This window comes from Tachypleus tridentatus, chromosome 13, assembly GCF_004210375.1.
Source record: "Tachypleus tridentatus isolate NWPU-2018 chromosome 13, ASM421037v1, whole genome shotgun sequence".
Classification (NCBI taxonomy): domain Eukaryota; kingdom Metazoa; phylum Arthropoda; class Merostomata; order Xiphosura; family Limulidae; genus Tachypleus; species Tachypleus tridentatus.
Window position 1 is genome coordinate 79,033,212 of NC_134837.1, and position 20,672 is coordinate 79,053,883.

The 20,672-nt window shown below is 34.0% G+C and overlaps 1 long non-coding RNA gene across 1 annotated transcript in view; it reads right to left on the minus strand.

Annotated features, from left to right (window-relative positions):
* Positions 1-212: 212 nt before the first annotated feature.
* The window catches only part of LOC143237896 (uncharacterized), a 49,961-nt gene continuing 29,501 nt past the window's right edge, over positions 213-20,672 (minus strand). The window contains exon 2 of the long non-coding RNA XR_013020323.1: positions 213-512. This is a non-coding gene — a long non-coding RNA (uncharacterized LOC143237896). The remainder of the gene's footprint in view (positions 513-20,672) is intronic.

Here is a 20,672-nt window from a genome sequence, read left to right on the forward strand (position 1 = left end):
CAAGAATTGGCGGTGGGTGGTGATTACTATCTGACTTCCCTCAAGTCTTACATTGCTAATTTAGGGACGACTAGCGCATATGGCCCTTGAGTAGCTGTGCGCGACATTCAAAAAACAAGAAACAAAACAAAACAGGATGTCCTAAAACGAATTTACGAAAAGGAAATTTCAATAACATTCGTATTATTTGAGATAATAATCAAAACAAAATATCTTCTGAAGGCTTATAAGTTTTATTTTATTTAACTAAAAAACTTATTCGTGTACTCCAGCAGTGATTATAATCAGTTTAATTCAGTGTTCATATTCTGAGAACACAATTTTCAACACAGCTGTAGAGATGGATAAGACAGCATCACGGATTCGGAGTTTCAGTCCCTCAAGATTTCTTGGGTTGACAATAAAAACTTTTGTTGTCAGAAAGCGAGACAGGTAAAAGTCCAATGAGATGAACTCGAGGTGAACTTCTTAGAAATAGTAATTTTCCTTAAAAACAGGATCAGTTCTAAAATCTGCAATGAAACACGTTTATAAATAATAATAATAAAATAATAATAACAATAATGAACTTCAAGAATGCTTACATGTTGTTAGAATACATTTAGTTTTGATTTTTATAGTAATTTCAAATAAAGTTATTTTTCTTTGTTTTGGGGATATTTTTTTTGGTACACCCTGTATTTTAATATTTTATTTTAAAATATTGACGCTTCTACGCATTCATTGAAATTAGTGTCATTGGAAATTTCTTTTTTTAAAACGTATTTATTTATTTAATTAGGGCAGAAGTTACGAACTTCGTATCAGAAACAGATTGAGATGTTTATCTCTAACTGACTTCTCAGTATTTATAAAGAAATCGTTATGCAACGATATAATTCCAAACGAAACTTGGTCCAAACCTCTTTACTCTAAAGATATTTTTGTGTAACGTTTACAGCTAAATACTATGAAATACGGGTAAATTCCTGTCAATTGGCTTTGAAAACAACGTGGTATTCGCAAATGTTGTTATTCACTTGACATATATGTATTTGCCATCACTTTAGTAAATTACATATTTTCCTGTTAACTTTAACTTTTCAAAACAAGTTCCTGTGAAAATGTTGTCAAAAGTTTTTTTTTAGTTGGTTCTAGTAACATTAAGCGTGATGAGGCGTGGTAAAACTCATGCGGCAACCCTCATGTACCCCATCATAATTTCTCAATCTTTCTGGTGTCTTCAACAATCATTTGTGAGCTATATTTACTTTATGGAACGTAAGCGCAGCACCCCACAGTGGTCATCAAATTAGAGAATTCCGCAGTGGCCAAATTACTTCGGCGTGATGACCGACATTAACACCCCCCTGTCCAAAATGATCAATAATAGACAATGTCATTATTAAGGAAGATCTCTCCATACGAGTTTATCTTAGCGCCGAATCTTTCATTTTAGTTACACGTTCCGAAAAACGACCCCTCCCCACGCATTTGTCATTCCATAAAGTTCGCCCCTAACGACACACGTGGTGAATGAAGCAAATTGTAAGAAACATTTCTCTTCACTGTGACAGGTATTAGAAATTTATTCTGTAACCGTCTCTCTCTGAGTTCGTTTCCCGGAAAGGCAACGATAAGTTTCCGGACTTACAACGCTAAAATTTTGGGTTTGATCTCCTGCTGTGAAAACAGCTCATTGTAGTACTGCTCTAAAATAAATACAAATATTCTCTCTTTGTTTGAAAAGTAATTTAAATAAAACAAAAATAGTATGCTGTATCTTGTGATGACAAGAAACCTGTTTGAAGTAAAAATGTATCTCAAGACGGCTGGTAATTAACACTTTTATTAAAATAAATTATTTACATTGTCCTCTACTTTATTTTAATAAACGTTTTAACACCCATGCCAACTGTCTTGAGACACAGTATGCTACATCTGATTAGATTTTTTTTTGTTTTTTGGTATTGCTAGACTACGTGTGCCAAACGTAGCATGTTTTTAGTTATTTAAGTTAACGATCATTTTCGAATGTAATGTGAAACTAACAAACATGAACTTTGATTTGATTCAGAATGTTGGCACAAAGCTACACAGAGGGTTATGTGAGCAAAGCGGTCTCTAATTTTGAACTAACAGAAAGAAGTTATCTACAGTACTGACGGCTACCTCTTATCTGACCAAGTAGCAGGTTTTGATCATCACCCTTATAACGAAGCCACGGCCCTAAACTCTGTGCTAACATGAGTACGAACCTACTCACATTTGCTCCGTATACACAAACATATCTCGCATGTATGTATATATATATATATATGTACAAACGTACCTCTGTATTATTCCACAATTATCCTTTTCAACAAATGCACCTACAAATCAACCCCTGCACTATCATGGGTGTTAGAAGACATACAAACCTATTCCTGCAGTATCATGGGTGCTAGAATACATAAAACCTACAACTGCACTATCTTGCGCATTAGAAAACATATAAACCTAACCTTGCATTACCATGGGCCCAAGCATACATACAAATCTACTTATGTACTGTCATGGATACTAGCATACATAAAACCTGCACCTTCGTTATCATGGGTGTTAATTACAGAGCAACATTTGTTAAGTGCTAGTTCTGGACGTTGAAGCAAATAAAACCCGGAACATTTTTATTAATAACTTAATATATTAAGTTATAGTATTTATAGTTCTTTTAACACACGGCACTAAAAGCAAATTTGAAACTAACCAAGCATTTCCAGAAAAGAAAGTATTGGATAGCCATCTTACAGTTGAAACTAACCAAGTATTTCCAGAGAAGAAAGTATTGGATAGCCATCTTACAGTTGAAACTAACCAAGTATTTCCAGAGAAGAAAGTATTGGATAGCCATCTTACAGTTGAAACTAACCAAGTATTTCCAGAGAAGAAAGTATTGGATAGCCATCTTACAGTTGAAACTAACCAAGTATTTCCAGAGAAGAAAGTATTGGATAGCCATCTTACAGTTGAAACTAACCAAGTATTTCCAGAGAAGAAAGTATTGGATAGCCATCTTACAGTTGAAACTAACCAAGTATTTCCAGAGAAGAAAGTATTGGATAGCCATCTTACAGTTGAAACTAACCAAGCATTTCCAGAGAAGAAAGTATTGGATAGCCATCTTACAGTTGAAACTAACCAAGTATTTCCAGAGAAGAAAGTATTGGATAGCCATCTTACAGTTGAAACTAACCAAGTATTTCCAGAGAAGAAAGTATTGGATAGCCATCTTACAGTTGAAACTAACCAAGTATTTCCAGAGAAGAAAGTATTGGATAGCCATCTTACAGTTGAAACTAACCAAGTATTTCCAGAGAAGAAAGTATTGGATAGCCATCTTACAGTTGAAACTAACCAAGCATTTTCAGAGAAGAAAGTAGATAGAGTTGAACCTAAAAGTATTTCCAGAGAAGAAAGTATTGGATAGCCATCTTACAGTTGAAACTAACCAAGTATTTCCAGAGAAGAAAGTATTGATAGCCATCTTACAGTTGAAACTAACCAAGTATTTCCAGAGAGAAAGTATTGGATAGCCATCTTACAGTTGAAACTAACCAAGTATTTCCAGAGAAGAAAGTATTGGATAGCCATCTTACAGTTGAAACTAACCAAGTATTTCCAGAGAAGAAAGTATTGGATAGCCATCTTACAGTTGAAACTAACCAAGTATTTCCAGAGATAGATCTTACAGTATTGGATAGCCATCTTACAGTTGAAACTAACCAAGTATTTCCAGAGAAGAAAGTATTGGATAGCCATCTTACAGTTCCAGAGAAGAAAGTATTGGATAGCCATCTTACAGTTGAAACTAACCAAGTATTTCCAGAGAAGAAAGTATTGGATAGCCATCTTACAGTTGAAACTAACCAAGTATTTCCAGAGAAGAAAGTATTGGATAGCCATCTTACAGTTGAAACTAACCAAGTATTTCCAGAGAAGAAAGTATTGGATAGCCATCTTACAGTTGAAACTAACCAAGTATTTCCAGAGAAGAAAGTATTGGATAGCCATCTTACAGTTGAAACTAACCAAGTATTTCCAGAGAAGAAAGTATTGGATAGCCATCTTACAGTTGAAACTAACCAAGTATTTCCAGAGAAGAAAGTATTGGATAGCCATCTTACAGTTGAAACTAACCAAGTATTTCCAGAGAAGAAAGTATTGGATAGCCATCTTACAGTTGAAACTAACCAAGTATTTTCAGAGAAGAAAGTGTTGGATAGCCATCTTACAGTTGAATGAGAAAGGGAAATTAATTCCACGATGACCTATTTAACTCTAACATAAGGCAAATCATTATTGCTGGATCTCGAGTAAGTTAATCTGATAAAACAATGTTTTATTAACTTGATAAACTCTCCAAATATCAAAAACACGTAATCCACAGTGCTAAATGCACGTAGCGTATGTAATGCTTCATATAGTACCATGTATTTCTTTAGAGTATATTTGAATATTTTAAGCACGTTTGTAAAATATACACATATAATTGAATCAGAATCAGAATCTTAACAGAGAAATCCTGCGGAAAGTAATAACATGCTTGGAACTGCAGTTTCTTCAATATTCGTCCAGTTCAACAACTGAGAAGAACTGAATGTTTTTAGATTGAATTACTAAATTTGAGGAATGGCAAAAAATGGTCTTGGGGGGGGAGTAATATGAACCGAAAAAAAATTGCAACATTTCGCTACGTATTTGTACGATAGGTATTATAGAACATTTATTTAACTTTTCAGTTTTTCGAACAGGTTAAAATGTTAAGTAATTCAGTAGTATTTTGATTGCAGAAAGTAAGTGTGTGGTGGGTGTTTTATTTTTCAGTAAACGTATTTGACAATGATATATATTATTCGATCATATTATTTAATGAAAATTAAATTGTGACGTTGTAAAGTAAACACACATTTTATTTTCATAATCGAAAAAGTTTTTGCCACATTAAACAATGAGAAGAAAAATCAAGGACAGACAAGCTTGGATTTCTCGAATTTTAAGATTGACATATTGAGTAGTTGATAAAATATTGTTGTACAGTATAAGGTGTACTAATTATTTAGTTAATGTTCAGTTCTCCAGAAAAACGATCAAAACGTGTTGTAAGAGTTAATGAAATTGGACAGTGGGAGTTGAGATTTACTGCAAAAATACATAGCTGAGTAAATAAAACAGACGACAGTTTGAGAGTAAAAATTCAGTATAATAACTTAAATCATGGTTCAGTAAATAAAACAGATTACAGCTTGAGAGTAAAGATTCAGTATAATAACTTAAATCATGGTTCAGTAAATAAAACAGACGACAGTTTGAGAGTAAAGATTCAGTATAATAACTTAAACCATGCTTCAGTAAATGAAACAGACGATGGTTTGAGAGTAAAGATTCAGTATAATAACTTAAACCATGCTTCAGTAAATGAAACAGACGATGGTTTGAGAGTAAAGATTCAGTAAACAATTTAAACCATGGGTTAATAATGACTTTATGAAGTTGCAACTATCGAAATTTTATTTTAGTAAGATTTGTTCTTTAATACAAATTTATGTCTGATCAACTGGTAAAAGACATGAAGCAAGTCTGCTAAGTGAGACCTACAGAAAGCTTTGTTTAACCATTACATTTGTATTTAACATACTAGGCTGATTCTAAAATTCCTCTAAAAATGTAATAAATACTTTATGGTGCATAGGTCTCATGTAGCTAGTGTAGATAAAATTAAATTAAAAGAAAAATATAATTTTCGTAAAATAAATAAGAAAGTTTATATTTCGTAAATCTTATTGGAAGATTCACCAATGTTTGTTTGTTTTTCGAAGTTAAGCACATAGCTACATAATGGGCTATCTGTGCTCTGCCCACCATGGGTTTCAAGCGTTGTAAGTCCGTAGATATATCGCTGTTCCACTTGAGTTTGTTTGTTTTGAATTTCGCGCAAAGCTACTCGAGGGCTATCTGCGTTAGCCGTCCCTAATTTAGCAGTGTAAGACTAGAGGGAAGGCAGCTAGTTATCACCACCCACCGCCAACTCTTGGGCTATTCTTTTACCAACGAATAGTGGAATTGAACGTAACATTATAACGCCCCTACAGCTGAAAGGGCGATCATGTTTGGTATGACTGGGATTTGAACCCGCGACCCTTGGATTACGAGTCGAACGCCTTAATACGCTTGGCCATGCCGGGCCCGTTTCACTTAAGAGCAAACACTACATCATCTATATAATTAAAAGGGTAACGTGTGAACGTGCGTAGGAATTTTTAATATTCTTTAAACTATGCAAAAATGAAATAAAAAGTAGGGAAGTATGAATGATATCACCATCTATTTATATATATATATATATATGTAAGGGGCTGGGTGCATGTAGATGGTACTATCCATTGAAAGGAAAAGATATTCGCGGAATGTACCTGCCATCCCTCAGAGCCTCATCTTAGGCAGCAGTGTTTATATGTTAAGTTTTCGTGTGTGAATTTCGGCATTTGTTTATAGGCACCTAGAATAATGGTATTGTCACCGTGTTGAGTTCTAATACTTGTCCATGATATCCAGATAGATGTTAAAAGCGTTACTAAATCTGAAGTCTCTTATTAGATAAATCGATCAGTTTGTCATTTTTGTTGAGACCATACAGCTCAAAATATATTTTTGTACAAAGATGTTTGATGAGTATTACACATTACATATTGTGAAAGAGATTTAATCCAATTCAGTTTAACCTCGCAGTCATTGAGACGCCCCGCATGGCCATCAGATTGATTCTAAGGTCTACATACCTAACTTAATACGTGAGTTGTCTAAGCAGATCATTTAATTGTTGTAACTACTTTTGACACACAGCCTCGCTCTTATATGCTGTAAATTTTGTGCTTTCATATACAAAATACGAAAATAAAAAACAATGGCTCTTTTTGATTTTTGTTATTTATAAAATTGTTTTGTTCGTTGTTCAAAGGAAAAGAAACATTACTACAAGTGAAATGCACTCTTCACCATGTACTGTTTGTTTTAAAGCAAAGTCAAACGGAGTTATCTGCTATATTCACGAAGAATCGAACCCCATATTTTAATGTTGTAAGCACGTAGTTCAGTAAGTTAGTTAGATAGGAGCTGATATAAAACAAATACTGCAGCTGTGTCAAGTTTCTTCAAGCCAAGGTTTTACTTATATGCACGCAACGAAGTTTTAAGTTGTTCAGAAACTTTCGTACGTATATGATACATACTATCCTATTACATCTAGAAAGGCAAGTGTAAAGTAAAACTCAAGGAGGAAATTATGTAACGAATGCTAATGTTACGTTATCAACATATCAAGACAACTGCAACCATAAAAAGTGTGTAGTAGTAAAAGTGGTATCAGTAATACTGTGTTTACTTTTCGTTCTAATCTCAAACCAACAGTAGCATTTTGGTGTAAACATAGAACTTGAAGATTCGGTTCCAACAACGATGAAATATAATATAACATGAACGGGAAGAAAAAAGGAAGAGCTCATTTTCAAAGAAACATCAGTTCTTGTCCCCCTAATTATTCCCAAAAATGTAAAGGGAAGAGTCCTTTGTGAATAATGTCTTTTTTTTTTTGTGAAATCAGTTTCAAACTATCTCTCTTTCTAAAGAAGGAAGATAACAAGTAACTAAATATTTAGATACAAAAATAAATATTTTAACTTATTTGAGACTTTAAAATTTCACTCGCAGTCTGTAACTCATTAGTTCGAGTCCCGTTACCGAAAATGCTCGTCCTTTTAGCCAAGTGGGATTGTTGTAATGTTACATTCATTCCATCTATTCCTTGGCAGAGATAGGTGGTGCTGACTACTTGCCATCCCTCTAGTTAGTTGCTTCAAAATTAGAGACGGGTATCGCAACTATCTCTCGAATAGCTTTCCGCAAAATTCAAACCAAACAGATAAGGTTTCAAAAAAAAAGTTACATATTACAATTTGAAATGCCCTGAAACTGTAATTTAAATATATAAATTAATTAAATGTCGAGATATATCAAACTTAAGATGTTTGCTAACAAGATTGATACACATAGTTTTATTTCTTAATATAAATATATTTTAATATACAAACCATCATACAATATACAATTATGGTTATTACAAATAATGATTCATATGTAAACGTTCTACAAACTTACAAGCAATATTGAGTCTTCTATCTGATCCGCATCGTCCTTGATATCCTATCGAGGGTTCCCAATTAGTGAAATAATTTCGAGTTTATATTGATACAATTCACTTAACGGGTAGCTAGCTAGTTCTTCGCTGATCACACGAAAAATTTTCATAGCTGAAGTAAAATAATGTCTTCATAAAAATACGTCCAATGCTAATCAGCTGAAGTTAAACGGTTTGCAATGTTCTAAATCTACAAACGCTCCTGGTGAAATATCTGAAGTTCCCGATTAATAACCGTTAATCACAGTTATAGCTTCCAAGGTTTATAGTATACCGACTGTAGCAAACCAACAATATATACTATGTCTCCGTGTGTTGCGTTGGTTATTTTTTATAAACATTTGGCGATATTCAAGAAATTTCAGCTAAAATAACAATATTGGCATTTACAAACACGTTTGCATGTTGATTCTTACACTCGAGAATCTTCTACAATTTTAATGAATAGGCAGAAATTTCAAAATACGCATTTAAAAGTATAAATTGCATGAATTTCTAAATATACATTTAACTAAAACAAATGTCAATATTTAAGTAAATACATAGTAGCCAATCCGTTAGAAATTCAGTATTAACCTTCCAGCCATATATTCGCAAGTTTCTGTTGGTAAGACAAGAACAAGTTCAGGAGTGTATTTCACAGTTACAAGAACCAGCAAATCTATGGGTAATCGCCTAAACTAAGGTGAGTTTCAAAAATTATGTAACACTAACAAAATGGCTGAATCATAAATCACTCACGGTCAGTGTGACCCAAAATAACTGGAATGTTTGTAAGCAGTCGTCTATTGTCGCTACTGAAATAAAACTGCTACAAAGTTTAAATCTTTTCTATCCACAGTCATCTTTCTTCTTTCAATGTTGCTTGTCGCCTTAATTTCAGTTTTGAAAAGTTTTATTTCATTATTCTATTATATAAAAGAACGTCTAAGGCCCGACTTCAAAATCAGTTGAGCTTTGCTTTATCGTCTATACAACAGTTTATAACTGGTTAAAAAATCTGAAAGACATAATGTTAATATCATGAAACTTTACGTTTTCAGAACATGTAGTGTACGAAAAATTATGAAAAACACAATATATAGAATATCTTTATTCTTTAAAACGAATTCTTTAATGATCAGCAGAGGAAAAGAATTATCAACTTTCTTTAAAGAATGGACTCAGACCACATAAAGTTCTGACACACCTAGCAATTCATGGTAGTTTATTTTTTTTCATTAAACAGCTAGGACTGAAAGAGTGTAAATAATGGTAGCGTAACTCCATAACATACCTATAGTTTCATCAAGATTATGATCATTGAAAGATAGAACATTAATCACAGTAAAATAAATCAATTAGTAAATATCTTTGGGTTAGAATTAAATAAGAATAATTTTCTTTATGCGTAGATAAAAATTGTCAGTGATGATATGTTCATCTTTAAATTTAACAATACATCACCAGGAGGTGTTAGTTGTAATTTTAACTAAAGTGTTTTTGTTTTAACTTTAAAGCATACTTCGAAATTTAAATAATTTTTGTGAAATGTGACATAAATTTGAAACACAAGAGTTGAATTAATATAAAAATGCCAAACATGCTCGCCCTTTCAGCCGTGGGTGCGTTATAATGTGACGGTCAATCCCACTATTCGTTGTTAAAAGAGTAGCCCAAGAGTTGGCGATGGGTGGTGATGACTAGCTGCCTTCTCTCTTGTCTTACAGTGCTAAATTAGATGGCTAGCGCAGAAAGTCCTCGTGCAGTTTTGCGTGAATTTCAAAAACAAAGAAACAACCAATATAAAAATGCTGTCCCGAGTTCTAGAAAACCCCTTTCGTTTCTGTTGTTGTTGTTCTTTTAAAACCAATGACCGGTTACTGTATGGTTTTTACTGGAATGTTCAGCGACTGACTCGATTTTTGCGGTCTTGCTAGAAAAGTTATTGTTGTCCGTAGGTTTACGTGTTGTAGTTTTGCTTTGTCCAACATATTGAAAATTACAAGTTTATCAGCACTTTTAACGATATAGTTTATACGTTTTGGTTGTATTTACAAGTAAAATGCTCAAGAGACTTCACAACATTTCAAGTCGCGTATCTTTTGTTTTTGTAGAGACTGCTTCTTACAGGTAGAAAAATAAAGAAAGAAGCAGCGTGAACTTCAGAGAAGATATTGCTTCTCACAAACGGGGGACTAAACAAAGAAATAGTGTGAAAGTCAGGGAAGATACGAGCTTTTCACAAGCTGGGGAATCAACAGAGAAACAACGTGAACTTGAGGAAAGATACGACTCCTCACGAACTGGGAAATCAACAGATAAACAACGTGAACTTCAGGAAAGATACGGCTTCTCACAAGCTGGGGGAATCAACAGAAAAACAGCGTGAACTTCAGGAAAGATACGGCTTTTCACAAACTGGGAAATCAACAGAGAAACAACGTGAACTTCAGGAAAGATACGGCTTCTCACAAACTGGGGGAATCAACAAAGAAAAAGTGTTAACACTCCTACGAAAAGACGTTTCTAGTCCTGATTTCTCCAAGCCCGTTCCCCTGGCTGTGGTTTCGCTAGATAGTAGATAGGGACAGTGGGAATCTCGTTAATCCATTCATTAATGGATTTAAATGGCAATTTTATTTAAATACAAAATTATTAGCCTAATATTAATAACCTTTCTAGTTGCTCTGGGGTCTATTAGGCCCCACTTTTCGTAGGAGTGTTAATTTCACCAAAAGTCGGCAGAAGACCAACACTAAGTTGCAAGTTGCAAAAGTGGAACGGACTGTACGTACACACACACGCACACATAGACATTTTTGGTGGTAAGTAATAACAAGAGTGACTCGATAAAGAGTTTTTACATTGGTCTAAAAAGTATTATCAGCTTTTCAGATAGCCCTCGTGTAACTTTGCACGAAATTAAAAAGAAACCAAAACCAAACTGCACTTTTCAACCAGATGGCAAAATTTGATTATCCGATGTTAAAGGATTTGTCATGATCAAAAGGAGAAAAAAAAAAAACATTTTAAACAGCTTCATACAGACTTTCTTTCCTTCTGTTTACAAAACTGACCTATCCTACAGTGTTTAGGTACACTGTTGAGATAATTTAAATATCTGTATGTAGATAAATAAACAAATAGAGTGTATGATATTAATATATTTGTTACTCAAACACTTCAGTAGCCAGAACAAAAATGTACATAATGAACCATTTTGTTTAATTCTCTGATTTCTTTCATCAAATATTCTAATTTAAAAATAAACTGCTCCTTTTTTCTTTCCCTGGATTGTTTTCCTTCCAATCCTTTATTATTCCAAGGTACCATTTAGAAGAGATGATGTAATGACGACATTCAAGTTTATTTAGACTGTTTCCAACTGTTTCTGAAAATTGAGTTTTTATTACTATATTATTATATTTTTCTAATATATTTCTTGAGTGTTTTACGAAGTACAAGCACTTGCATTTGAAAACTCCATCATTACGATCTGTTTTATTAGCCTTCGTCTGAGCAGCTTACGAAACAAATCGAACCTTATTTTTACTGAGCTTACTACAGTAACTTTACCAAAGCTACAAAGTCTTATTTTACCATTGGACTTAGTGTGACCAGTTCACTAAATTTACCAGATTTATTTTTTTTCTGACCTTAACTTGGTCAGCTTACTAAATCAACCGAGTATGATTTATACTGACATTAAAGCGGTCAGTTTATTATCGAGACATACTTTTATTGACCTTACTCTTATTTTTCTATTGAAATTAATGTAATCCGTTCACTAAATTAACCGATATTTATTTTTACTGACCTTAGTAGGTTCAGTTTACTAAATATATCGAGTTGCTACTCAACAGTTTCTACTGGCCATTGTGTGATCAGTCTACCTACCAGATGTCGAGTCCTGGTGAGTTCCGAAGAATATAAAAAGAAGATTTCACCTTGCTATATGTTCACTATATGTTTTGCTATAACTTTTGTCAGAAACGTTTTTCGTTTTGATTCACTTTAGTTGTGAAGTACATTTTCGAGGTTACTTTTATACTTCCAGGCCTGAAAACATAGTAAGAATATCAGCACACATCGCTTGAAATAATATTTTTACTCCCATTTATGACAACGTAGAATAATTCCTTGCTTGCGATTATAATATTTTGGGGTGACGTAAAGACCATTAATTTATGGTAATTCGGAATCCTCGTTTCAAACACTATACTGGATCTTGCGATTCTAAACGTCAATTTCAAGCTACCATAAACGGATTAAACTTGTTATATCATTCATAATATATCCACGATAATTTTATCTTAGGATAAAGAATAATAGCAGTTTTCAATTTTATGCCAGATACGATGATTTCTTATAACTGCAAAACAGTTACGATTCGTGTAAAACACACGGGACTTCTTGTGAATTAGGTTGATGATCTTGTACATATACCAATAGTTATCCATCTGTACTCTAAGTTGATAGGTATTTATAGTGAAAAGTCAGTCAACTTACTAGATACTTATATTAAACTTGGGAGATGATGTCAGTACTGGTAAATTTTCCTATATGTTTTTTTTTCGGTTTCTGATCCTTTGAAATTGCTTTGTGATCATCAGATATCTCAAAGAAGCTAAACTTATCCCATCAGACAAGATCCTTTGAAAACAGTATAATCTGTTCTGCTTCAAAGCACTTCTTCTGTGAGCTTTTGTGACTGAACTAACGTCTGGGTTTCTTTATACTTTCGAAAGAACCTATTGTGACGATGTCTTATCCAGATATAAGTTTCTGACAACTTTGTGTAGCTCACCTGTTGAGAAGAGATGAATAGGAGAGAAGAAGAACCTGAGCTAATTTTATAACTTAAGTGGTTATTGAACCGTTACATAAAATTCTGGATTAAATATAACATTGTAATCTAAAGCAGAAGGACATTCAACACTATTTAGAATATATAAACATATATACGTTTATAAACTTAAAGAAGGTTTGGAGTGATACACGTAATCAGAGTACATGTAGCAAAGAAGGAATTGGAGTAGTTCACATGAATAGAATATTAACTTAAAAAGGATTTGGCGTAACACACATAATAAAGGAAGATTTGGAGTAGCCCGCACACACACACGTACTACTCATACTGAACGATAATTTGGAATAACTTACATAATCATGGTATATACGCTTAACAAGAAATTGGAGTCGTTTACATAATGTAGAAAATATATGAGCTTCCGGAAGATTTGGAGCAACCCATATAAACATAGAACATAAAATTAAGGAGGATATAGAGTAATAGGCAATGTTAATATGCTTACTTAAAGATGATTTGGAGAGTCCCCCGTTGGTATAGCGGTAAGTCTACTAATTTACAACGCTAAAAGTAGGGGTTCGATTCCTCTCGGTGGACTCAGCAGATAGCCCGATGTGGCTTTGCTATAAAAACACACACACACACACATGATTTGGAGTAGCGAACATAGAGATAAGTGGAAGTAGATCCAATATCTAAATAACATATAGGAAACATTTGAATAGTTTCCATGTCTACAGTACATATGAGGGCAATTTTGTGTGAAGTTCATATTTACTGTGCATATAGAAAAATTAGGAACAGCTATACAACATAGTTTCTTCCTTGATATATTATCTAATGTCCATAAAAAAAACCTGTAGATACTATGTTAACATAATTAATATCATTAATCTACCTATCAATCACTGTTCACATGACAGATTATGAAAACAATGTTAATAGAGACTGAGAGTTGGATTAATGATATACGTTAAGTAGAAGAACATTCAGGTACTATATTACATATTTGAAGAATTGGATATTGTCGTTATTCATAAGGGATATATGAACATTTGGATTAATTTTATATATTTGTTTGTTCTGTTTTATTTTTAATTTCGCATAAACCTACACGAGTACTATCAGCGCTAACTGTCCCTAATTTAGCAATATAAGACTAGAAGGAAAACAGCTAGTCATCACTACCTATCACCAACTCTTGGACTACTTTTTTATGAACGAGTAGTGGGATTGAACGTCATATAATAACGCCCCCACGGCTGAAAGGGCAAGCATGTTTTGTGAGACGGGATTCGAGCCCGCGACCCTCAGAATGCGAGTCGAGGGCCCTTGTCACGTCTTTGGTGTAACGGATAAATTATTTATAATATATAAAGTTGGCTCAATATTATCGTGTGACAAGGGCCCTCGACTCACATTCTGAGGGTCGCGGGCTCGAATTCCCGTCTCACAAAACATGCTCGCCCTTTCAGCCGTGGGAGCGTTATTATATGACGTTAAATTCCACTATTCGTTCATGAAAAAGTAGTCCAAGAGTTGGTGATAGGTGGTTATGATTAGCTACCTTCCCTCTAGCCTTACACTGCTAAATTAGGGACGTCTATCGCAGATGGTCCTCGTGTAGCTTTGCACGAAATTAAAATAAAACAAACAAAATCAAACAGTTCTCACAGTATAAAAAGAAATTAAAGACAGAGAGAGGTACGATTAGTACGTACGTTAGTATATAAATATTTTTAACTAAAACGTTTGTAATTATTGGAATAGTCTTATACAGATAAGTGAATTGCGTTCGTTGTGACGAAAGGGTCATATTTAATAGAAATTACTGAACAACGTTGAGCCAGGTACATATCTATTGTTATATTAAATGTTAAAATAACTTACCTGACAAAGTATCAACAAAAGATATACATACTATACAAACAATCTGCTATTGTCGACTATACAGCAACCTACAATATTGAGCCTCATAAGTATTTTGAAACTGTATATTGGAAAACTCTTCGTTTTATGATAAACGTTTCGTAAATTAATTGTTAGTTTGTCATTGTCCTAAAGTACTCCCGTACCTTAGTTCACAACCAAGGCAATTATGGGTTTGGACCTTAGAAACAACAAAGTACTATAAACATCCAAGCTGCAGGTGCTCTCCACTAATATACGTCGTTAATTATCCTCAGTACAAAATATTCACTTGCTGTTCTCTCTGTTTATCGATGCACGTTTTTTAATATTCATTACAGATTAGCAGCCTTAAAGCTATCAACCGTGTTCTGATTACTTTCTAATATGTTTAGTAAAGGATGAAACTGAAAACATAACTAGCCTTACAAAGACATTAGTTAAATTTCCGAAAGAAGAAACAAAGACTTTCGTTGCTAAAACTTGTTATGAATAATCACTTATTATTTATTTATTAAAAAAAAACATGAACTAACGTTGGGTAAATTATCTAATATCACTAACAACATCATAAACATGGGTGAAGTCACTGCTTACGTTTTTTTCTTTCTTTTTGTTACGAATGTGTAGAAGGTGCCCAGAGAAGTTGTTTTTTTTTTCAGCGCAATATATGCCAGTTAAAATAACACATAAAGTATGTAACTTTATTACTGGATGAATTCTGTTTATCTATCACACTGTTAAAATTATTAATATAATTCCTGATGAAAGCAAGCTGTCTACGTATCAGAATGAAAGATAATACAGTAATTAATATAGCTAATTTTGACATGCCGTTCTAACCAAGTGTGTGCAACATCGTAATACAAATATTTTAAATATTTAGAAAGCATTGATTCATCATTTCGATAATCTCGCTTTTAATGATGCTTTCATATCTGTCACATTTCTTTAAAACTATACTCTGGCAACGTCACTAGATAACAACCATCAAACGGGTTTACCATTTTTAAATGATGATTTATGGCACGTTTATTAGAAAATGAAACTTTTTTTTTTGCCTCTAGATGCGAGTATCGCTCTGTAATACATACCGATGCAGGTAGCATCATATCAATGTTTGTTTTTAATAATAAACTTAAATTGATTTTATATTTCAAGCTGACATGTTTCGCGTGAAAAAGAAAAAAAAAACTATTTTGTTAGTAGTAATAACAAAAATAATAAGTTAATTTCCATGAATATCTTAATATATATCTTCTGTCATGAATAAAATCACTGTTTTAAATTATCTTAGAAAAACAAGTGTTCGTCGCAATCTTTTTCCATGGTGTTTGGACAGCTATTCAGTAAAGACAGACACATCACTCAAAGACTTTCAATAGTGACCTCAGGAGTGGAGTTCGTAATTTTTACTAACGTTTTAAAAGTCAGCACGATCTAATGGGCATTTGTTTTTCGTTTGGAACTAATTAGACGTTAAAGTACGTAATATGTTTCAAAATCACATTTTCAGATCTTATTTTTGTACTCGTTGTGTGTTAATGTTCATTGTATAATATGGTATAGAAGTATTGATTGTCCTTACGATGGTTCGAAGTACAGAACAAGCTAACATTTTGTTCTGAAAACTCACATAATCCTGTTTCAGACGTCGTGAAAGCAGAAGTCATGCTTTTCATTCTTGAACGATAACTTTGACAAACTTGTTATTTTTTGAACATTAACTCCAAGCCTAATAACAGATCGAGAGACTGAAATAGTTCACTGTATAACTGGTAATTGATGAACAAGTTGCTCACAATTTATCATTTCATAATTCGTGGTGACGAGGAACTCACTTGAAGTGAAAACGTATCTTAGGAAGACTGGTATCTGTATTAACACTTTTGCTGATAAAGCAGAGAATAACGTTTCGATCTTTTGGTCATTTTCAGGTTAACCTAAAGATGACCTAAGAAGGTCGAAACGTTATTCTCTGCTTTATTAATAAGTGTTAATACCTATACCAGTCTTCCTAAGATACGTTTTTTATTTCATACTTACTAATATTGGTCATGTTTAACTTTTTTATGTGTCTGTTTGTTTATTTGGAATTAAGCACAAAGTTACAAAATGGGCTATCTGTGCTCTACCAACCACGGGTATTGAAACTCGATTTTTAGCGTTTTAAGTCCGCGGGCGATCCGCTGTGCCACTGAGGAGGCAAAGATAATAAGAAAAACCTATTTTTGAATGTAATAATCCTTGTGTTGACCATGGTCAAACCACAGACCCTCCGTCCTTCAATTTCGTAGTCCTGTTGTAGCATGTTTGCCGATGCGAAATCAGGTAACGTTAATAATATTGTCACTTTTCTTCTGGATTTATCTTCTATATACTGTCGACCTATTTCTTCAATTCACACTGGCCAAGTGTAGCCTTAATTTCATGGTTCTATTATCGCAAAACTCATTCCCTATTTTGGAATTATGGATGTGTTATAAGAGTGACAATTAACTCTCATTATTCGATCAACTTTCAAACAATACGTTAGAATTAAGTTACCTAAGCGTCAATATAAATACAAAAAGGGAATCCTCAATAACTACTGCACTTTAAATTATTTAATGTTAATCTAAGAGACTGGACCATATATGCAAATTGGTTTAAGAGATAATTATCAGAGGATCCAGACCGCAACAAATCTAATGCGAGCATGTACGGTAACACTACCGTACAGTAATGTTTAAAGTATGATGTCAGCTTTAAAAGTACCGCCTATGATTTAGCATCATTGATAAGAGTCATTTTGTTGAACATTGTTGAATGATAATGAATTTAATGCGGCCTAAAAAGTAGTTTAAAAACCGACTGAGTTACATCAAGCACAGCAAAGAATATAATCACTGGTATTTAGTGACTGTTTAAATTGCACGGTATTTTGTGTTCTCCTTGATCGGATAACTGTACAGCTTTATAACAGTCTGAACACCATAGGTTGCTTATAATTAATGCTTGAACCCGAGATCAAGACAAATGGATCTCACAGGTTTGTTTGTTTGTTTAGAAGTAAGCACAAAGATGCATAACGGAATATCTGTGCTCTGCCCACCCGGTTTCTAAGGGCGTGACAATGGGGGAGCATATTTTTAAGTATATAGAGCAGTGTTTCCAATACCATTCATCTTTATAAGTTTTCATAACATCTCGGCCCGGCATAAACAGGTAGTTAAGGCACTCGACTCGTAACTTGAGGGTCGCGGGTTCGAATCTCTGTCGCACCAAACATGCTTGCCCTTTCAGCCGTGGGGACGTTATAATGTTACGGGCAATACCACTACTCCTTGGTAAAAGAGTAGCCCAAGAGTTGGCGGTGGGTGGTGATGACTAGTTGCCCTCCCTACTAGTCTTATGTTGCTAAATTAGGAACGACTAGCGCAGAGAGCCCTCGAGTAGCTTTGCGCGAAATTCAAAAACAAATAAACAAAACATTCAATCTGCCATTATCTACATTCTTATTCACCCCTATTTTAATCTCATTAACCTCTAGGTGAACCATTCACCCAATTGCGAAGTACTGAAATAGAGTAACACGGGCATCGTGATATCTCAAACCCTCAATAGCTGGAATCGTACAAGATTTGTGCTCCCATAAAGGGGCGATTATAATAATAAGAGCACCTGAGACACTCAGTCCCGCGACTTTCGCGCACAATAACAGGAGCCGTGCTAGGATGTATGATTTTCAGGATCACATCTGAGCACCACGGGCATCTTGAAATGCTCAAACTCGCGACCCCTGGATCCAGTTGTAGAAACCGCAGAGGATTTAACTGTACGCACTATATTAGGAACAGTACTAATCCGAGCTAAACACGTGCGACCTGCAAGCCTGAAGAAATTGAAACCGTAAAAGAAAAAGAATTTCTTGTATGATCATCACAAGAACAAAAGGCTCAGAAAAGTAAGTTCTTAAATTTCTAACAAAGAGAGTGATATTTAAATCTGTATCCGAAAGCTAGATAAGTTAGTCTTTTGGTAAAGCTGGGTGCTTGATATAGGACAAGGAACCTTTACAAGAGGTCAAGTTTTCACAACATAAAATCAGGTAGGTACAGGCAGCCTTTTACAATATGAAATAAACTGCTTTCACTTAGGAACAGACGAGCTAGATGCAACTACTGTATTAAGAGTCGAAACTCTTCCTATGTACTAAAAGAAATCCGTCTTTGATAAATTTGAGTAGTACCCACATTAAAAACTCCAAACAGTCGAGAAGAAACTTTAGGTGATAATATGTAGATTGTGTGAGAGGCATGTTGGTTTTAATTTGGAATAACAATGATGAGCGCACTTGACTCCCTGGGATTTTAAATCCATCAGTTGTTATCAAACGAGTAAAGTACAGGTATTGTTATGTTACAACTCGCTTTGTGCGTCTCACAACTCTAATTCCTTGTGATTATTTTATTTATAAAAGAGGGTTTGGGATTCCGGCATTTCAGTTTGTTTATTTTTTTACTGACTTATTGTTCTATAATTGATTGTTGCGCTTTATACGTTCAAATACAGTAGCAGTACCGTGATATTTTGTGCTCATCTTTTAACAATATCATTTTAAAGACTTATTTCGATTGGAGTTGGTTTCCAGGTTCATCCCAACCACATTTCTTAACTGTATTCTTGAAGATCGGACTTCTCATTCCTCTTATAATTATCTCTTAAACCAATTTCCACATAAGGTCCGGTCTTGTAGATTAACATTAAAGATTTCAAGGGTCGCGGCTATTGATGATTCCCTCTTCTTTCTTTTCATTAGCTATACTTTGTGCGTGAGACGTGCGTGTATTCGATTCGATGTTATTACTCATCAGGAGTTTTACCATCCTACCCTCAAACTGAAACTATTTTAGACAGGAATAGAATATATTAATTTATGAGACATTGGGCGTGATCCAACAAACCAGTCGAAAGGCTTTGGCTTCCTCAGTCCAAAACTGTAATTAGGTCTCAAATCGCTCAAGAAATAACGATTTAATTCATAAAATAACTCACAAACAACAATGAATAAGTATTATACCAGATTGATTTTGCTTCCATTATTCACAATAAACACAATTCATTTACTGATGAACACAAATCAACTCTTTCCATTCTGTTGTAACTACGACAAAAATTAAACATCTACACAGTAAATCAGGAAACAGGGGTAAAACATATCATCTCCTCACAGGGGCCGCGAGGACAAAAAGTCATGTCAATTGTATGTTTACAACGAACGTTTCGACACTAACCTGACATCATCAAGTAGACCATCTAGTACCCTTTTTGTTGTGGGTTTTACACCCCACTTCTACTCTATTTGTAAGAGACTTTTCCTTAAATAACTGTTTTTGAAAAATTCTTTGGAACCTTATATGACATTAAATTACTCAGTGTTCATACATTGAGAAAAATAAAATCACATCTTATAAACATTAACTTACTGTCCATTACGCAACACAATGGATGCTTTCACGAATATTCAAATGGGCAACTGTAAAGTAGACAAGTTTGAAAATATCCAATCCGGTTTGGTTTTACATGTTTATAAAGATTTCTATCTTTCAAAGTATGTAAAACCAAACCGGGTTGGATATTTTTACGTTCTGTACAGTGACGATATAATAAATACAATAAAAGTTAGCTCAAACGGATGTTTGTTTGGAAAGAAAAAACGATGCTTGTATCAGTAACAAAACCCAAGAGCTAAAACCGCACTTACTAATTCCATTCACA